The 19,760-nt window shown below is 44.2% G+C and overlaps 1 protein-coding gene across 6 annotated transcripts in view; it reads right to left on the bottom strand.

Annotated features, from left to right (window-relative positions):
• The window catches only part of LOC142092783 (gap junction beta-5 protein-like), a 109,627-nt gene that overhangs the window by 85,398 nt on the left and 4,469 nt on the right, over window positions 1-19,760 (bottom strand). Inside the window, exons 2-4 of one of the 6 annotated variants that reach the window (XR_012677180.1) lie at window positions 16,615-16,674; window positions 14,557-14,965; window positions 7,902-8,082 (exon numbers count right to left, since the gene is read on the bottom strand). The exons of 3 other annotated variants lie outside the window; for them this stretch is intronic. The gene's annotated coding sequence lies outside the window, so the exon portion shown is untranslated. Of the gene's footprint in view, window positions 1-7,901; window positions 8,083-13,693; window positions 14,966-16,614; window positions 16,675-19,760 lie in introns of those variants that run through there. 2 more of the 6 variants (XR_012677179.1, XR_012677181.1) reach the window with 2 other exon arrangements.

Genomic DNA, 19,760 nt, shown 5'->3' on the forward strand with positions numbered 1-19,760 from the left:
TGTCCTGTACACATGTTCCTTTAAGTTTGCCCTTCAGCCTCAGCCTGCAATGTATTGGCAGTGGAAAAAAAAAAAAGCTTGGTTTTGTGGTGAAAGGAAGCACAGAGCAAGCCCAGCACTCCTGCCTGCAAGCTGGACCTGCTGATTAATCCAACAGGATTAATCCTCCAGGCAGGAGCAAACCTGGATGGAGAGAGATGATACAGGGGCGCTGCCTAATGATCCAGCTCCATGCAATGGGGTAGTGCCAGCAGAGAGCTGACGTCTCATTATGCTGAATGCTGCACACAAGGGTGGAAGAGTCTCGGGCATCTCACTGGCTTTTTCGAGTGCACGCAGACTGCCTGCCCCTCTGATGTGGCTGCTCTCAGTGTTGTATACAGCCCTATCCCCCTAATGCAGGATCAGCTGTACCTAAACCACCGCTAATATGCTTTAAGCCCCGAGAACTAAGGCATAAAGGGATTAAGAGAACTGCCCAGAGATCACACAGAAGAGCGCGTGTTAAATTTGGGAATTGAACTTTTATCTCCTAAAAACCTTTCTGGAGCAGTGCTTAGTGGCTTGCATCGAGCCTTTGCTAGTTGCACAGCAGCTACTTGGGGGGCTGGTGCTTTCTACTCCCATGCATTTAGGAGTACTAGTGCTGCTACAAAACTAGCACTTATTATAACCCCCAAAATTAATATCATTGGACAAACAGTGGGCGAGGAGGAATACAAATTGGACACAACCTGCCTGGGACTGTTCTCCTCTGCTCCCTTCCTCCTTGCAGCGCTCTCATTATTTTCCAGCGGTCATCTTTTTCTCCCTCTCACTTGCCAGGATCAGATGACATTTGAGTTGTGCTGATGAGACCTACCAGGGCGAGACACATGTTTGTGGTCGCTTTGGGCAACCAGCTGCCAAGGCCTTTAACTGCTCTCTTTTGATTTTCCTATGAAGTCAACCTCTCTGCCTCCCTGGCAATTTGAGTCATGCTACCCAGTGCTCTGCCTCCCAGGGATTTGTGCGTGAGCGTGAGCTGCTCTCATGTTAGCCAGTCTCTCTTCCTTGAAGGAAAGGGGCTGATGTTTTTTTCTGGAGGAACTGGCAAGTGTTGCACAGAGATGCTGGGTAAGGGATGGCTGTGGGTGGCATTACTTTGGGGAGAGCTGCTCTGCTGGGGGACCTGCTGTCCTGCTGCACAGTGAATCTCTTCGGAAGACAGCCACCCTCAGCTGGCTCTGTCCCATCAGTTCCATTTCCAGCTGTGGAGCTCTCCTGATTAATGCCAGCTAGGGATTTGGCCCACAATATCTCTTTCTGACCTAATGTACGTAAGAACATTGTTGAGATGAGCTTCACGCACAGAAGCTGTGCCTTGGACTGCCACTCTTGCGAAGCGCTGCTTGTCCAAGTAGCACTTTCTCTGGTGATTAACTGCCCAGGTCCCGTGGGGCTGAGTGAGCACGGCTAAGGACGCTGCACAGGATCAAGGCTGCAAAAATCAGCTCCCTGGCTCTGGTCCAGCAAAGCACTTGAACAGTGCTTAACATCAAACACTGTCCTGGCTGCCATCAATCACAAAATTCACAGTCCTTCAGTGAGGCACTCGCTCACGTGTCCCGAAGCGGTGGATGGGGGTGTCGCAGTGGTGTTTCTGTAACATGGGGATTTCACAGCCACAAATGCTTTGGGCCTGATTTTATTCCCCAACAATTTATATCAGTGCATAAATCAGAAACAAAATCCCAAGAAGAAATTCTCATTTAACTTTCACGGAAGTGTTTCATATTCATTTTGTAGCAGTATAAATGACAACACAAGATGTAAGATGGAGGAAGTTTTATGAGTACCCTTAGGAGAGAGATCCTAGATGATTTAATCAAATGGATCTAGATACATTATCTTTGCTGGAAGTGTGACCAGGTGACATCTGTGTTGAAGAAAGGTCACAGACCTTGTGACCCAAGAGAGAGGCGAACATTCAAATAAAAAAGAAAAACCTACAACATTTGGGAATGGTAAGCAGGCAGATCTAGCAGGCAGGTGCGCACACACAACGTACAGGGCAGTCAGCGTCTTGCAGCGATGAAAGAGTTGTCAGCATCTGCAATGTTTTGAAAGGGAAGCCCCTCTAAATGGCGCACAGGACACAGCAGGTTCCCAGCTCAACCCCTCTCCCAGGGCTGGCTCTGAAACCCAGCACCGACCACCTCTGCCACCCATTTCTCAGCTCACCTCTTTCCCAGAACTGAGAACAGAGCACAGTTAACCCCTTGCTATGACCAAGAAACATTTTCCTTATATCCCTCCAGCTCCAATATTCCCAGAAAATGCAAAGAAATATAACGATAAAATAAAATCTGCTCTTGGACATTACTGTGTTAACACTGATGTGTGTCACAGATTGAGGCCAGCTTGTTTTTCCCGATATAAAGCACTTCTAGCCTGTGAACGATTTCTGAACTGTAGTCGTTGTAATTAGTAAGAAACATTTAGGTCAATTACAACAGCGTGCTGGTTACTCCAATTATTATTAAATGTATTCGATTACACATTTGCAAACTATTAAATACAGTATCTCTAGAGTACCTGTGTAGACCTTTAACTCAGTAGAAAACAATGAAAAGTATTTAACACAGAGAAATGGCCAGATAATGCAAGGCTAAAATCCATGCTAGCCCCATGCATCATTTATCTCCTCTCTGTGTGTGCCTGGCTGATCCAGCGCATCAGAGGCACAAAGGACTTGTTTTCCGTTATCCTCTTTTCTCTCTGGACCAAAGTCCTCTTTCCTCAGTTGTCCTGTACATGGCGTGGCTGCTCAACCCCGCCTGTTTGGCATTATCACAGGCAGGCGGGCAACATCTCAGGAGGGCACGGCAGGTGATTATCTCTATCAGAGCTGTCCAGAGAAGGAAAATGCTGCTTTGTGGAGGCTTCTGGCATTCTGCAATGTGGCTTCATCCCCATTAGGAATGAAAACTCGAACTTTCAAAATTGTCTGAGAAAAATAAAACCCTACTCCGTTTGGGGAAGGCTCCAGCACTAGCTTTCCCATGGCTGCACGGGCTCTTGCATTCACTCCCATAGCACTTTACACTACTTTAAAAAAAAAAATCACTTTGAAGAAGTGTTTCTGTGTCCTACAATGTTAAATTGCTAATGGGAAAGGAAATGTATTCATGATTCAATGTATAAAAGTAGCCTTGGAGGAATGCAGATTGTATTTTCCCTCTGCAAACATTTGATCATCCCAATAAAACAGCAGCCTCACCTTTTCCACCAGCTCAATAAATCACAGAGAATGGAAACAACAGGTTTATAGTTGTCATGATGATCGTTACTGAGGGATTTTATGGCGTACGGGAGAGATGGGGGTGCTTGTTTATAGGCACGAGGTGTCTTCTGAAGGACTGCGGGACTCTCTAAAACTCAACTTACTGCTTAAGTTTCTGGTTTAAAAAGGAAATTATTCTCTTGATTCAGCCTCCACCTCAGTCACGATTGCATTCACTGATGCTCCGGCCCTTCCAAGCAGTCCTGCTCAGCGAGAGGCTGAGCCAACGGCTCTCGGAATGAGCAGAGAGCTTCTGTAGGTCACAGCAGCCACTGTTTTGCAGTCCTCATGCACACAGCTGCACTAGTATTGCATGGCCTTGTGCTAGTAAAGCACCCGCAAGCCTGAGTCACTGTAAGGCTCTGATCTCTGCTTCTGCATTTGTTACTGTTAATTATTACTATTGATTAGGATTTGAGTTCACAGCAAAGATCAAGGCCATGTTATATAATTCCGGGATCATATTCAGAGTAGGAGGCAGTTTTTGTCCACAAGCGTTTTTTATCTACCATGTACCATTCCTGGGAGAGCCGGACAGTCATCTACCACGTGCTGTATATCCCCAGGACCATCTGAGACACGAATAACCCTTTGGAAGAAGATTACCTCTTACCAGGCAGGTACAGAGGGAGCTGGCAGTGACCGCCCCCCTCACTTTTGCATCACCTTATGTATTACTGCAACATTATGAACCTACAGTTTACTTGCAGCTTTAAACCCTCCAAGGAGATGCTGTCTGCTGCCCTGTATAAGGCCAGGAAGTGTTGGGCCAGAACGCATGGCACTAATTTTGAGTGATGACTTTAAGGTCTAAACGCTTCTTCAAAAGCCTGTTCGCTCCCAGACCGATGCTGACACAACCCACTGGAGTCTATGTTCACGGGACAGCAATGAGCGAGAGTGGAGCTGGGGCAGCAACGAAAGGATGTTTCGTGGGTGTATCTCTTGGGCTAACACTATCCCCTCCACCATTTCTCATCTCCATTCTTCTGGATGTAGGAGCTCCGTATTCCTCTACCATAACATCTTTTTTCCCTTTTCCATAGGATTGATGACAAATTAGCATTTCACCCTCTGGAATGACTGTACAGTGAAGTATCCGTATCTTAACACTTGGACACGACTTTCATTTATTGGAAATCTCCTGTGCTGTTTTATGCCCAGCTCTGCAGACTAACTGACAATAAAGCAAGAGGAGGAGGAGTGTTTCGAGAGGTGCTGAGCAGCTCTGACTTCTGCCAACTCAGCGCTTCACAAGAAAACACTCAGCATCTGGCAGGATTGAGCTTTTGCATTTTTTTTTTAAACTCTCCCTCTTCTTTTTTATAGTATAAATTAAGTCTAATACCAGAGCAAGTGTGCAATGCTGCTCAGGGCAGAGAGAGCTAATGAGATGAACATTGTACTGCAAGAACAACTTCCCTATCCACCTTGCCTCTCTTTCCTTTTTTGCATTTTAATACCTGATCTTTTCTAAAAATAGCCACAATTCTTAGCCCTTTTAATATGGTCTTCATTAAAAAAAAAAAAATTCTTAAAGAAAAGGTCTTTGAAAGCTTTGCTTTGGATTTAATAAGCTGGACAAAATGGTCATCCCAGCAAGCAGGCTGGGATGGAAACACCCAGCTCCCAGTGGAGGATCGACCTCATAGCACTGGACTGAATACAAACATGCCCCGACTGCCTAGAGGATAATACCAAACATGGCTGCTTCAGTAAAATAATGAAGATAATAAATCAGGTGCCTGTTTAGCACCTTTTTCACAGTAGCTGTTCTCCATCTTCCACCAGAAAGGAAAGAAATAGGGGAGGAAAAAAAATGACAGATCGAAGTTGAACTGAGACATAGGAACAGTGAAAAAGCATTTCAAATCAAGACTTATGAGGCGCGCTCTGGCTGATTTCCCCCAGATTCATTAATAACAGCTTTGCATTAGAAAGGTGTTGCTGCAAATGAAATTTGGTTTCAAACACTACAACCGCTTCTTACAGGTTTCTACCCCAACAGCTAGATGTAGGCAGTTGGTTTTCTGACCAGTTTTGCACTAGTGTCATGTCCCAGGCTTGTTCCAGACCCGCCTGAGCCAGCATGGAGAACCAGCGCGGTACCTGAACCAACACCCGGGGCCGTGGGCTATTTCTGAGCTCCGTGTAACAGTACTACACCTATCTGCGGTATCTGTGTATTGTTGCAAGACAAATCTGGAGATGGGGCGCTGAGAAGGCATGAGTGACTCAGACTGGAAACAAATGCCTCACAATGAAGACTGGGAAAAGATTCATCTCTCTAACTTATCAGGAAGAAATTCAAAAGATAATTTGATTATAGTGCACAAGCACTTTCACAGGAAGAAACTATCAGATACTGAGGGCTCTTTAATCTAGCAGAGATGAGCATAGAGAAATCTCTTAGTGGAAATTAAAGACAGCCAAATTTGAATTCAAAATACTGCTTGCAATTTTTAAAATGGGGTAATGAATCATTGGAACAACCTGGGAGTGGTAGACTTTCCATCAGCTGGTGCCTCCCTGCCTAGACCTGGGTCTCTTTGAAAGATTTTTTTTTGTAGGGGAAAACAATCTTCACAGCTTTGCCTGTGAAAGAAATCAGATAGAGGATCTCCAGTCCACTGCCAACAGCAGCAAGGATTACCTCAACCTACGCACTAGGCTGCTTTGGACTCACCTGGCTGTATCTGGAGCAGAGGAGGAGACGTTCATACATTTCTGTTTGCAGAGCTGGGAGAAACTAATCACAGCTGGGGAGCAAAGATAAGCAGTCGATAGGCTGCGAAGAGGAGGCACCACCTTCAGCTAGTGCTGCTCTCTCCAGAAGAGGAGAGCTGATGGAAGGAAGGACCTCCAGCAGCCACCCCACTCAGCGCACAAGTGGTTATTATTTTGATGCATTGTTCTAGCAGTCCTATAATGATGCTCATACTTGGTATGATATTGCTCAGGAATGGAGGCAGCTTTAGAACAGATTATTGCTCTCCACAGCAAATTAGCAACGAGGGTTCGGATGTTTGCTGACAAGAATATCTTTGCATCCTTTATATACTCCTGGGTGGCTTCCCCCTGAATCCAGATATCACATCATTTGTTTAACTTACTGAATCAAGTAATTAATACTAGGGAGTTCTGACTGCTTGGCAAAATATACTGTTACAGCTAACAAATTTTATGTCTTTAAGCTTCACAGCAGAATTTGATTTAATTTGTCCCAAGGTTAAGAAAGACAGGGAGGAAATTTGATGGCTTCAGATCACAAATTCACTGCAATTTATCATCTTCACCGTGTGGCATGGACAGACACCACTTCCAAGTTAAGATGGTAGAAGTTTACCCAGTCATCTTTGCTTCAAACTTGCATTCATCCATTATCAGACTGTATGTCCAAAATACACCGTGTCTCCCTGCCACTGGCAAGGGGAGCAAATGCTGCATGCAGTTATCCCCAGAACTGGCATGTCTTCTTGGATGAGGGACCCCCAAATTTTGGGATTAACTAAGATGTACACAATCCCAAGAAAAGGTAGGGAAGAATCTTAACCAGGCGTTTCCCCTAAAAGTTCTGTTTAAACTGCATTTTAAAAAGTTAGGAAATTCAACAAAATGTTTTGAATTTTTTTTTCTTTTGCTGAAAGAGAAGAAAGAGAACACACAGCACAGTGGTTGTTTCTTAATCACATCCAGGTTGCCGGATAACACATTTCTGTGGTCAGATTTCCTTCCTTAAATAACAAAAACAATGGAATAATTTCTCGACTTTGTTATAAGCTGATGTTTGCAATGGAGAAAATACAGTTATACAGAGGAGCTTCCCCCCAGATTCCCAGTATCACAGCCTTGCAGAGCGCTACGCGTTCAGTCTCACTGCAGAATTATCTTTAGGACTTAAACAGGGCACTTTCCTCCGCTCAGCAGTGAATTTGGGAGCAATGAGGCTTTTTGAGCCTCAAAAACTAGCATAGCCATGGTCTGGCCAAGATCTCACAGAGCAAAGAAAAGGAACCAAGAGTTTTCCACTCTGTAAGTCGTATACCTGACCAATAGGTCACGCTCAATTTCCAGCATTACAACAGCTTCCAAGAGGACGTGTATGAGGCTATAGCTTGCGAACAGCATTATGCAGCAATTATGTACCAGAAGAGCTCCCAGATGTGCAGTGAATGTGGTAACAAAATGTCCCAGTTTATAGCATTTTCTCCCTCTCTATCTTCTGTCATTTTCCTTTAAGAAGTGAACATGAAGAATAAAGCTGTATTTTTAGAAACAAGTCTAGGACCTAGAAAGAGAGCAAATTAAGTGCAGAGATTTCCTAGGCATAAGGAAATTGCACACTACATGCCAACTCAAGCATCCCTGCTGGGATAGACCCACTCCCCCACTCTTAGTGGAGCTGGGGCTGTCCCCATCGGAGCAGCACCGAGGTGAAATCCAGGAAAGTCAACAAGATGGGAAGGCAGACCTTCCACAGGTTTACCCTCCCATCTCCCTGTACTCGTATAACTGAGAACTGAATTTGACTCTTCCTTATCTATGTGACAAATGCTTAAATCAGCCTAGTTGTATTGACAACGATTCACAGAATACCTTGAAGGGTACAAACCACTTATGAGATCTTCCTAAAGGTTAATTCCATTTTGAGGGCTGATTTCTGCATTGGGTTTCCACTGCGGTTTCCCCAAATGGTTCCGTACATGAATCTCTGGATCAGACAGAGGCATTTGTCATTACTCCAGGTCAGCAAGAAGCTGGGCAAGAAAACAAGAGGAAAGCATTACTATATGTCTGACAGAAAGTCACGTGAAGTTGTCTAAGAAGCTGGGACAACTTGGATTATAGAGATCACAGATTCTAATGCAAAAATCTAGACTAATACCAGTCTAGTCTTTAAATCCATATCTCCTAAGACATGGGGCTTGACTCTCTACTCCCTTTCCTGGACAAGTTGTCTGGGACTCCCTTTGATCTTGCCTGGATGCCCCCAGCGAGGTACCAAGCCCCATGATTAAGTTACCATTAGTGGTCTCCCAACAGGCCACTCCAGATTTTGCAACAAAAGAACAAATATTTCATCAGGAATAGTAGCTCTGTAATTCATAAGCGGTGCTGGAGCCAGCTAGGGCATGTATCCAGGATTCTGACTCTAATTACTTATGCTGCCCTGCTCAGGTAGTTCCTAACGTGATTTATTTTAAAGATGACAAAAAATTATTATTGCTGATCACTTAAAATAACTGCCTTTGTAAGTACCTGACAGTTTAAATCTAAGAGAGTCCAGGTCCTCAGCAGAGACACAAGCGCTTTGGTCGAGTGGATAGTTTGGGACACAGTGGACCCTTTACTGTGGTTTTCTCATTAACGCCTGCAGGTAAGGCTCTCCCGCAGGAACCTCCTCTACATGCCACAAACCCTCACCTAACATTTCCCCCTCACAGCCTGAGGCCAACGCTCGCGGTGGCTGTGCGTGCTGGTCCCCATCACATATTACACGAACTGGCCCACTGCATCTTTTTATCCCACTTAGTTCTTGACTCTCATAATATTTAGAGGCTCTTTGAGATACAAACAGTTTTCATTTGTATGTACAACCACCTAGAACAAGGAGGGCTCGGGTCCTCAGTCCAAATAATAAATAATAGTTAATATAGTCCAGGCATGACTATCCAGTTTCTACATAAAAATGTCAATAAAGCAGGGCCATATTGATGCAAAGAGACGTAAAATGTGAACTCCTTCAATACATGCACTTATTTGTCTCAGTTTGTTAGGCTAGGAAGGAAGGAGCTGTTAGCAGTGAATAGTATTTTATTAGCATCATAAACCCCAAGAGCAAAGTTTGTGTCACAGAGAACTGCACATGCATTTGAAGGCTTAATTTATGTTCCCGACTCCTCTTTTTTTTTTCTTCTCTTTTTTTAAGCAGGGACATAATTTAAAATAAAGACTAAAAGATGCTGAAGACACCTTTGGGTGAAAGGGCTGTTCATGCAAAAGGTAAACCTACATCCTACTGAAATCCTAGCAGTTAGGAAGAGTTCAGTACTATTAGTATATTAATCTATACTGCAGAGGTATACAGAAGCTTCAGAAAAAATTGTTTCACATACACCAGGTTCTGAGCAAACAGCATCCTGAAATGCCGGCAACCTTGAAAGTGAAAGCCCAGAAGGAAGAGACAGATGGGGGTGAAGTGACTTGCTAAGGAACTCCAACAAATTAGCAATAGAAAATCAGCAAGAATAGAAAAGAAAGCAGGGCTTTTGTTAGCCTTCCATGAATTTGAGCTTCAGCTGGTGCAAAGCCGCACTGACAGGAGACGCATGCTGACTTACACCACGAGAATCCAGTCCCGCCACAGCTGGCTTGCAGCATTCCAAAGACCCATCTCCACCGAAAACAATTCAACATTACGGGTCAAAACTCCTCCAGCTACTGGTCATTCCCCTGTGTTTTCCTTTCATTTGGCCCTTTTGGATATAGGTCAGGTTTCTGGTGATGCCAGGAAATAGATATTGCAATACAATTGCAATCAACCTTTGTTAATCAGCAAATTACAGCTTTCCATGCATTACAAAGCTTTTAACTACCAGCTGCTTATTCTGGTATATTTATGCAGTAACAATTCTGCAGAGCAAGTTCTATACCTATTACAGAGCTGTTAAGTCTCTGTAAATACGGCTTTAATGACCAGCGAGCATTTATTAAAGATTCTGTAGCCTGCCTGTTACAGTGAAGTGAAATTAGACATGTAGGTGAGTGCTGTAGGCACAGCACTAGAAGTTTTATGACAAAAGAAATAGGCAGCACAAGTAGCTGTGAAAAAGCTGTTCTGCAGGGTACAGGATAAAACCGAGCAGCATGGTGCAAGTTTTTCAGCAGACTGTGACTTGCTACCTATTGAGCAGTAAAAGTATTTGTGGCTCTGAACAGTGAGGTGAGGTAAATCTCATATGTCACAGCATAAACACAAAGGCTCTGGGAGTTCAGGAAGGAATAGCCTTTGTTGGGAAACACACTCCTTGCTAGAGCAAGACTTGTGTACCCATATACAACTTCTGTTCTGCATTGGTGTTGAGTAAGGGAAAGAAGGTGTGGAATAAGATTTGGGGAGCAGACCCAACGCAGTATGACTATCTTTGTCTTTGGGGTTTTCTACGCACAGCCAAATGATGACTGTCTACAGGGGCAAAACTGCCTTGAAGAATAGGCTGAAGGCCCTATTGAGGATGTATGGTATTCTTAATTATTTGCTTTGTGTTGGTACCCAGGGAATCCCCTGCCCTTTCCATCATGCTCTTGAATCCCGCACTGTGTTGTTTGCTGTACAGGCACAAGACAAAAGATACTTGCTGCCACAGGGGTTTTAGTTTTTAGGACAGCACAGCAAAGCGCAGTTTTAAGATGTGATTTGCAGAACATCACAGTCAGCTTCACAAAGGTTAATGGTATATATCTTCAAGGCATAGTGAGTCAAATCATTTGCATGGTCACCAAAGTGGGCTGAAACAAAACTAGTGGGTTCCTGTCTCTCCTTCTGAAGGAGAAAATAGCAATTTACTTGTCCTGGAAGGAAGGAAAAGGAAATGAAAAAGGATTATTCTACTTTTCTTCCACCTTGTAACTGCAAATATTGCTCCGTAGAAGTGTATCATCTCTTTCCTTCCCCCCCTCTTTGCAATTCAAACTTTTTATTTTTTCCTCTCTTTTATTTCACAGCTTTTAACCTTGCCCAGTTGTCCCTCTTAAGTAATAATTAACTCTCTTGTTCAGCCAGGGAAGTGTTTTAAAGCTCTAGCAATTTTATTTTCTATATGACGCTACAGGAGACGATGGGAGAGAAAAATTAAATCAGAAGGTGTCTTGAGAGTTGATTCTCCCTGGTGAAAGGCGAATGCTGCTGCCAGATGCATAGAGTGATCCTACAGTAACCAGCAGTGTTTACACAATAATTAACTGAAAGAGAGGAGAAAGAAGAAAATAAACAAGTAGGCAAGGCTGTTAGGCTGTGCTCTCCAAGAACACTTGCTCCCAACAGACCCACGTCTTGTGTCGTGAAGATACGCAGTGCTTCAGCGCAACAAAACAACGACCGTCACTGGCTGACCCAGAAAAACGACGAGTAATGAAGTTGTCTCCATTGCGCTTCGGGGCTGAATACAACGCAGACTGCTTTGCAGCCTCAAAAGCAGGACACGGGTGGAAAAACCCAAGAGCAACGTACAACGATAAGTGAGAGTACTTATTTTAATTATAAACTGGACCAAATAAATTAGAAATTCAATTACAATGCCATTCACTGACAAGAAATTCAAAACACTCAGGCTATTAGTTGCACAAATTAACTGTAGGAGATAACAGGATTTGTGGGGAGCAAGCCTGTACCCTAAGTTGTAATGAAAACATTAAGGTCTGAAGTGAGGCAGAGTGCACTGGGTACAGTCTGAGATCCTGTCATGCTCATTGAGCTTGCGAGAAACAGAGAAGTAGAAAAACATTCTTTCAGAGCATTTTTCTCGCTAAAAATTGCTCATTAAAATACCTGGATTTTGGAAAAGGCAGACCTGCTCTACTGTAAAAGTATCTCTGTAGTTTACAATTAGTATTGACAGAAAACAAAATAGCCTCATCTTAAATAGCCAAGGGATCGCAGCTTGATTTAGGCACTTCTGTCCCCAGGGAAGCTAGACTGCCCAGCTACATGGATGTAAATCCCTTGGCTATAAAAGGATGTCTCAGGTTTGGCATGACCAAAACTAAGAGCAAGATCTAAGCTCCTGAGTTTTCCCTGGTTCATAGCTCGCTGCCTCGAGAAGATAATCCCACGAGCCACAGATTATTAAATCACATTCCTTCATGCTTCTCCTAAAGGGTCGATATCCTGAGTCTCTCTCATCTTCTGACCTAATCTAATATGAATAATGCACAAGCTACCGGTGGGTCAGTTGCTTATTGGACTGTGGCCAGCCAAAGGGCTCTCTCAGCAGATCAAAAGCCAATCAAGTTTATTTCAATATTTACTTTTAATTGTCCATTCTGAAATTATAAATATTTAATGCTATGCCCTTACCAGGAAGACAAAGCAAAGCAAAACCAGAGGAGAGACTGGACCAGACAGACTAACTCTTTCATGCTAATTTGTGCCCAGGCATATGCTGCTCCTTATGCCCATTAATATTCTTCAATGAACACAGCTTATTTATTTGAGTCCTCTGCAAGCACAGAGGTCAGAGCGAAGGAGCACAAAACAAGACACAAAGACAGGTTTCGTTCCTGAAAGCTTTTCACCGAGGTTGAATTTTCTGGCCCTATACAAATATTCAGTAGTAACATCATGGCTCTGACAATGCCCAATTACCCTGACGCCTCTCCATCTCAGACCTGGCCTTCCCCAGACCCCACCTGCAGGACCACGAACCCCCTTGATGTACCCCTCAAGTGCTGGAGGCTTCCCAACAGCTCCGTCCTGTCAGAGCCCTTCCAAAGATTTTGGTGCTTTTATATACATTTATTGCAGCAAAAAAAAGTCCCTCGGCGTTTCTTTGCTGATAATCCCCAATCACTTGTCCATTTTCCACACGCCTGAAGATGAGAGATAGGAACAAAGCCAAACGTGGATGCAGCACCATAGGTTGCACAGGCCCGTAGGTTTTGCTGGCAATCAAATCCTGCCTACCTGGGAAGAAGCAAGGAGGAGAGCAATAGATTGGAGAGATGTAAATGAACTGAAGATGTAGGAGATTGGACTGAAAGGTAACTTACAGTTTTCCCAAAACCCACCTGCTGACTTCTCTAATCATGATTTAAAGACAGGCACCCAATTCCTAACGAACAGCATGAGGAACAAAGGCTTTTTGATGGGGATTCTGTTTTCCAGGGAGAACCATTTAATAAGTTTCACTCAGGAAGTCTCTGTTCCCAATAAAGACTTAACAAAGTTAATTAGACTAAACAGTAATTATTGTGTCTCTTCATTGTTCAATTATCTTGCTGAACTGGTGTTTCCGGATTAATTTTCTGATTAAAATGTATTAAATTGAAAAGCACTTGCAAACATGAGATGACAGGTTCTCTTCCACGCAGCAGGATTTCCGGAGGTCAGGAAGGCAGGGATGGCTGACACCCGCCTCGCCGACCACGCCAGCTCCGCACACAGCGCAGCGAGGAACCCAGTTCAACGCACTCTTCACAAACACACCTGCCAGACGCTTCTCCAGTTTATGATCCACCAACACATCACTGGTGCGTTCCTCCTTTACGCATCTCCTGCTTATCTCTTCCAGACCTTCCCACTCCTTTGCCATTTTACCTTTCCCTTAGATTTCTCATGCACAAACAAGGTAGAGTGGTTTAACGAGTTACCGTGCGTAAGCTGAGCTCTGGAGCAGTCCAGCTCTGCTGTGGAGCTATGCATGGCTTCTTGGCGGCAGCTGCAAGGCAGTCCCACGCAGCCTGGTCTGCAGCGCAGGATGGAGGTCTTGTAGCCATGAAAGCCTGTTTCAAAGTCCAGTTCCTCCCTTCCACCAGAGCCTGGGCTCCCTAAGCGCTGCCTCCCATGCGTGGCTGCCTCACATCCAGCCAGCTCAGACTGCTGCCTTCTGTCTGCAAAACACCACGGAGACACACACTACACTCTCCCACCTCCCACTCATGACAGCAGACAGCACAGAGAAGTAATCCCCACGGCTTAACTCACAACACAGTATCTATCAAGCCAAGTTAATGTCTTTGGGTCAGATATTGCATCCCCGCTTCTCCAAGCATCATTCTGCACTTCTCTGAAGGAGCCTCAGCTCACCTCTTACCCACTGTGTTTAGCATCCCAGTCTGCCTAAACTGTCCTAACCAAGGCCACACCCTGCATCCCTCAGTCAAATTCTCCTGATGGGACCAACGTACTTCCATGGATGATCTTAAAGATGATTCCAACCTACAGCATTTTGCTATCTAACAGCAGAAGGCATCTTCACAACTGGCACTTATGAGCCACAACAGCATTGCTTTCCAGAGGGACTGCTTTAGTATTCGCTCTTAGCAATCCAGTAATCACTGGCATTTTGATCAGCCCCTAATACTATTTGCATATCTTTTATAAGAGAAATCAGAAAAGGGGATTACTTCTTCTTTCTTCACTTTAATATCACCTGTGGCTGGGAGGAAACAAACAAATTCATTGCCTCCTTCCCCAAATCCTTGTGATTAGGTTATTAGAGCCCAAGACTTACTATAAATTATTGAAAGGACACAGCTGCGCCCAAATCCCACAGTGGGCTCTTTCTGTCTTCCATAATGCTGGTAATTCTTGATTAACTCCCATCTAGCATGAGGCAGGAAGGATGAGAAACATCTTAGGAGCTCCACCGTGACTAACAGCAGAGTAGTTCAGCTCTGAATGAAATAGGCATTTCAATGCACGCTTGTGCATGGGAATCGGTGGGCTCCCAGCAGACAATTCAGGAGGCACAAAGGAGATTTCTTCCCTTTCTGCTTCTCCTTTTGGAAATTCAACGCAAGGCTCGTAGCTGCTGCTGGGACCGACCCAGCTATCTGCCGGCAGAACTCAGCACAGCGCTGCTGATGGAGGATGCACAGGGCCAGCAGCGGTCTGCGGTCTCCTCGTTTTGAGTCTCCGTGCTGAAAGACAGAGAACTGGCTTTCACTTTTGGATATTCATTCTTAGTCCTAAGAAAGGCATATATGTAAATATGGAATAACAGCACTAGTGTTTCAGGTTTTCTCCTGCATGATACTTTGCTTTGGTCTATTTTAAGTCACACTGATAAAGACTAAGGCTGAGATTCTGATAAGGAGTTAACTTTGTTTATGATGTACTAAGCTTCTGAAAAGAGCTGCAGCTCAGCTAAGAATAAGTATCTATCTAAGAGCTAACAGCTTACACCTCCAGATAAAACACAGACAGAAAAAGCATTTACAATAGCTTCATCAAACACAGTTATACTGAAACTGTTTTTAAAAACATCTGACATTTGCCACTGGTTTAGATTCATTCCAAAGGCCAAGACAAAAAAATTGAAGTCTAATAGCCCAAGTAGTTTTGGTTTTCTTTTTTTAATAATCATATAATCATAAGTAATGAATCAAAGTGCTCCCTGGCTCCTAAGCTATGATTTGGCAAACAACTACAATTATAAAACCCAAACCTAATGACTGCATTTTAACATAGCCCTGTGCTTAGCAGCTTACAGTAGCATTTATCCTGCATCAGGCTGAAAGGAGATGTCCACAGGGAGTTAGCTATGAAATGTTTGATTTCAAAAGCCTGCGGCAAGTTGATTCATGTCTATTTAATTTTTCCAGGCAGTTTCACTGGAATGCTGTATATAAATCAAATACAAGGCTAGCAGCAGAGACGTACCAAGCTGTGGAAATACTGTATGATTTTAATTAAACTACATGCACAAATCAGGCAGTAGTGAAGGTGGAAGGGGAAAGAGAAGAGAGAATTGTATCACTCTGGATAAGCCAATATTTTCGTGCAAAAAAACAAATAACCATTTACTGTCAAAAGTCTGATTTCACAAGCAGCATTTTGTCATTGTGCTGATATTCATAATCACTTTAAATCTGGAAGAAACCATGCTTGAGCACAGAAAACAATGCAGCCTGGAACGGAAGTTAATTAGACGGTATCAGCTCAGCCTTGCTTGTCCTTTACTTACTATCCAACTTTATGGGCTCTCTCAGAGAGTTCACTCTCTGACAATCACGCTTTAAAGACATTCTGCTGATGATTACAAGGCCATCTTCTGCACTGTCCTACACAGCCATCAACCATCACTAGAGGGGAAGCTAAAGCCCCCTGGTTCAGAAAACTGATCCACCCATAGACACCTTCTGCGTCTGTGGGAGTCACGCTGAAATTGGTGGCATTCAACAGCACGGCTGGACACTGCTGCAAAGCAGACAGGCTAGCAAATGGGAAAATAATACGGAAGCCATATTATTGGAAGAAAGCCCCAGTAAAACTATTTTTGTTCTTTGTGGCCATGGGACTTGCACCTGAAGATTCAGTGGCAGGACTGAAGCTTTAGTGATTTCCATCCAGAAGGAGGATGACTCAGGAACTAGAGAGCTCTAGAAAATGCAAGAGTGTTGCTCCACCTTAAGTTCCTCCTTGAAGAAGCCATTACGCAGTCTACATTTACTTTCCCCTTTCCCCACACCCTGCAAAGTGGAAAAAAACCTATGCCTAATAACCAATATGCAGTGCAAGGATAAACACGTAAGATATCAGGTACTAAGATAGCAGGGTCTATAAATACCTTGGACAGATAGGCATCTCCTTCCCTATCGTATTTCCCTGGTCTTTAGAAAGTTGTGTGCTTTGAAAAACAAAGTAACATACCAAATTACATTCAACAATTAAATCATTGCCTTGAATTGATAAGTTGTGCTTGTGCTTATAATATGTCCGTGCTAAAATAGGTTACAATAATTCCTTTGCATTTCCACCCAAGTATTGCAGCAACCACTGACATCAGAGACGAAATGTGTCAGGTACCACAGGAGGCGACGGGTAGGAAAGCCTCTGCCCCACAATCTGTAGCCTCAACGGACAAGACAGAACAAGTGTAAAGTGATACCGAGGCCACGAGAGCAGAAGCGGTGTGTCACGGCACAGGTCATGGCTGCAGCTCACCCCCAGGGCTTCCCCACTGACTCACGCTGCCTCCTTCGGAGACCTGCACCAGGCAGGTCGGATTCTGATCAACCCAACACTCCAGGCAGGGAACTGCAGCCATTCAGCACATCCGCTCAAAGACATCTCTTATGCAACAGGGACCCATTAGCTCCAATTAAAGCCACAATATCCCAAATCCCGTGAGGTTCTGTGGTGTGGAAGCTGTCATGAATTTTGCAGGGTTTTTCTCCTCCTTTTCCCCACCTCAATCACTCTCAACTAGGGGCATGAATAATACAATAATGTGTTGCCTGGTGATTGCTGTTGTGTTTTCCTTTACAAATGCAGTCAGGGAAGGAAGCAGACTAGAAACTGCCTGAAGGAATCGGTTGTTTAAAGAAGACTACCAAGGAGCTGAGGTTCTGCAGGTGCAAGATGCTCCAGAGGCTGATCGCAGCCTGTCCTAGAAATGTGTTTGTGAGGGGCTCTCAGAACCCACTGGCCCTGTCCCACAGCAAAGCACTCTTTACAAACCCAGTCCATATCTCCCCATGCAGTGCAGCACTGGAAGGGAACAGAGGGCTTGGCTGAACCTGGTGTGTGTAACTAGTAACTGCTGTGCAAGGTGCTTCACCATCTTTTACAGCAAAAACAAATAGGGCTGTAAAACAGGAAGAGGCTCTCAATAAAAAACACGCTATTTGGAGCTGAGAAGGATTTTTCCTACTCTAAGTGAAGCAAGCCCGTTCCCCAGAATGCTTCTAGTTGGCGATATGGAGTGGAGCCAAGGCTATCTTCCAGGACAGGTTTGCTCCCATCAGAAAGAAAAGCTCTTCCAGCTTTTACTTCTCTGCAGCACTATGGATACAGGTAGGCATGTTTTAAAGAATGCAAAAGAAGCTCCTGCCCCTCCCTTTGAAAGCCCCTTCTTGTCCTCTCCCGTGGATGCACGCAGGCCCAGAGAGTGCATGAAAGTATTCAAAGATACGCTCCATTCAGAACCCAATGCAGCACGGGTTTCTGGAGTGGCTGATCACCACTCTCAAATTCTCTTCTTGGGCCAATTATATGCTGGTCTGAAAGCAGCAACTCCAGCCTTACGATAAGCAAGAAATTGGACTTGGGTTCCATTCCTTGTGCTTTCTGAAGTGAGTCATGCTGTGAACTGTCTTGAATGAAAAGGACTCAGTTTCTGACCTGCATATGGGCTATAGCCTGACACTTGTCTAATTGCCTACTTAGATTGCAAACTGCACTTTGGGAGGCTGTCTCTCCCTTTGCACAACGCAAAGAGCAATCTCCGTTGTTGTCTTTAGATAATGCAGCAATACAGAAAAATAGCAGAACTAAATACTCTCAGAAGGTATTTACTCCTCCAGTCTAATGATGCTGCTTTGTACGAGCCTGATGTACTTAAATATAGATACTGGGACACTGTACTGTTGTGCTTTGGTGAGGAAGGGAAAAACAGGACAAGTTGCAATATTCCAGGACCAACCTGATCCCAAACAGAGGAGCCATTGAGAACTGGAACACTCCAATAAGAAACAAAGCCTCAAGTAATAAATGTTCCTAGCGTATTTAACGATGCACCAGCCTCCAGTGTATGTAAAGAGCAAGGCAATTAATAAGGTATATTTAGCATGCTAAGCTGAGGTGTGTAGCTCCCACAGCAGCTGAGATACAGCAATTTAAATAACATTTATCTTAAAGATCAGCCTGGCTGTGACTACAGCTGGTGAGCACTGTCTGCTGCTCTGCAAATATGCTGCTTTTCTCACCAGGGGGTACTTGTTCACTGCTGCATCAGTGCCACAGAGAGCCGCAGCTCTGGGCTGTGATGGTGGGTGCAGCACAGAGAGAAGGGTCGGCATGCTGTTGAACCAGCCCAGGTGCCTTGGGAGAAACTGCTGAGACCTCACGGGCTGTTCCCTGGTTTGTAGAGCCTGAAAACATGAAGGGAGCAGATGGTGCTTTTCCCCGACTGCTCAGTCCCCATCCAGATTCAAAACCAAGAAAAGAAGATGCCTTTTCAAAAAAAAAAAAAAAAAAAAAGATGTAGAACTGAGGTTCTCCAACTATAGGATGCCGTGGATGCAAAAGTTTTCATGGTCTCGTAAAACAACTTGTTAAACTTTGTGGAACAGAAAGCCTACCAAGAACAGACTTGTAAAGCTGTACCATAATTCAGATGTTCAATGCTAGATACCTGAATAAAGAATAAAAAAAACGAAGCCTGTTAAACAGCTGTGAAATTCTCTGCTTAAATCCTTGTATTGCCACACCAGTTGTGTCATGGCATCCCAGAAAACATTAGCCACCCCGTACAGCAGACTGCTCTGTAATGCAAAGCCCTGCCTTCCAGTACACAGTACAACCTTTCCAAGCATAAATACATTGAAATGGTTTTGAATATTTGTACAGAGAACAAGGATAGCCAGAATTATAATTAGTAACAACAAAAGTTTGGGACAGGATAGCAAACTTCATATTTCAGTGTTGAAAAGATGCTCTAGTTACAAAGGCTTAAAGCAAGACCTCCTTGAGTGAGTTACTCCACTATCCCCGACTCCCACACCCCCTGCAAGTATCCGAGGTGGGGTCAGGAGGAACATTGAATTAGACGAGCACAATTCTCTCTGAAAAGTCCCACTTTTTACCTCTGAAGCAATGACACCAATTGGTCCACAGAGACAGAAAACACCCTGACCACTGCTCTGACTCAGTAGAGGAAATACCGCATCCATAACGTTTGCCAGCATGTACTGCTAGGGAGGGGGCACAGAG

Source organism: Calonectris borealis, chromosome 25 (assembly GCF_964195595.1).
Source record: "Calonectris borealis chromosome 25, bCalBor7.hap1.2, whole genome shotgun sequence".
Lineage (NCBI taxonomy): Eukaryota > Metazoa > Chordata > Aves > Procellariiformes > Procellariidae > Calonectris > Calonectris borealis.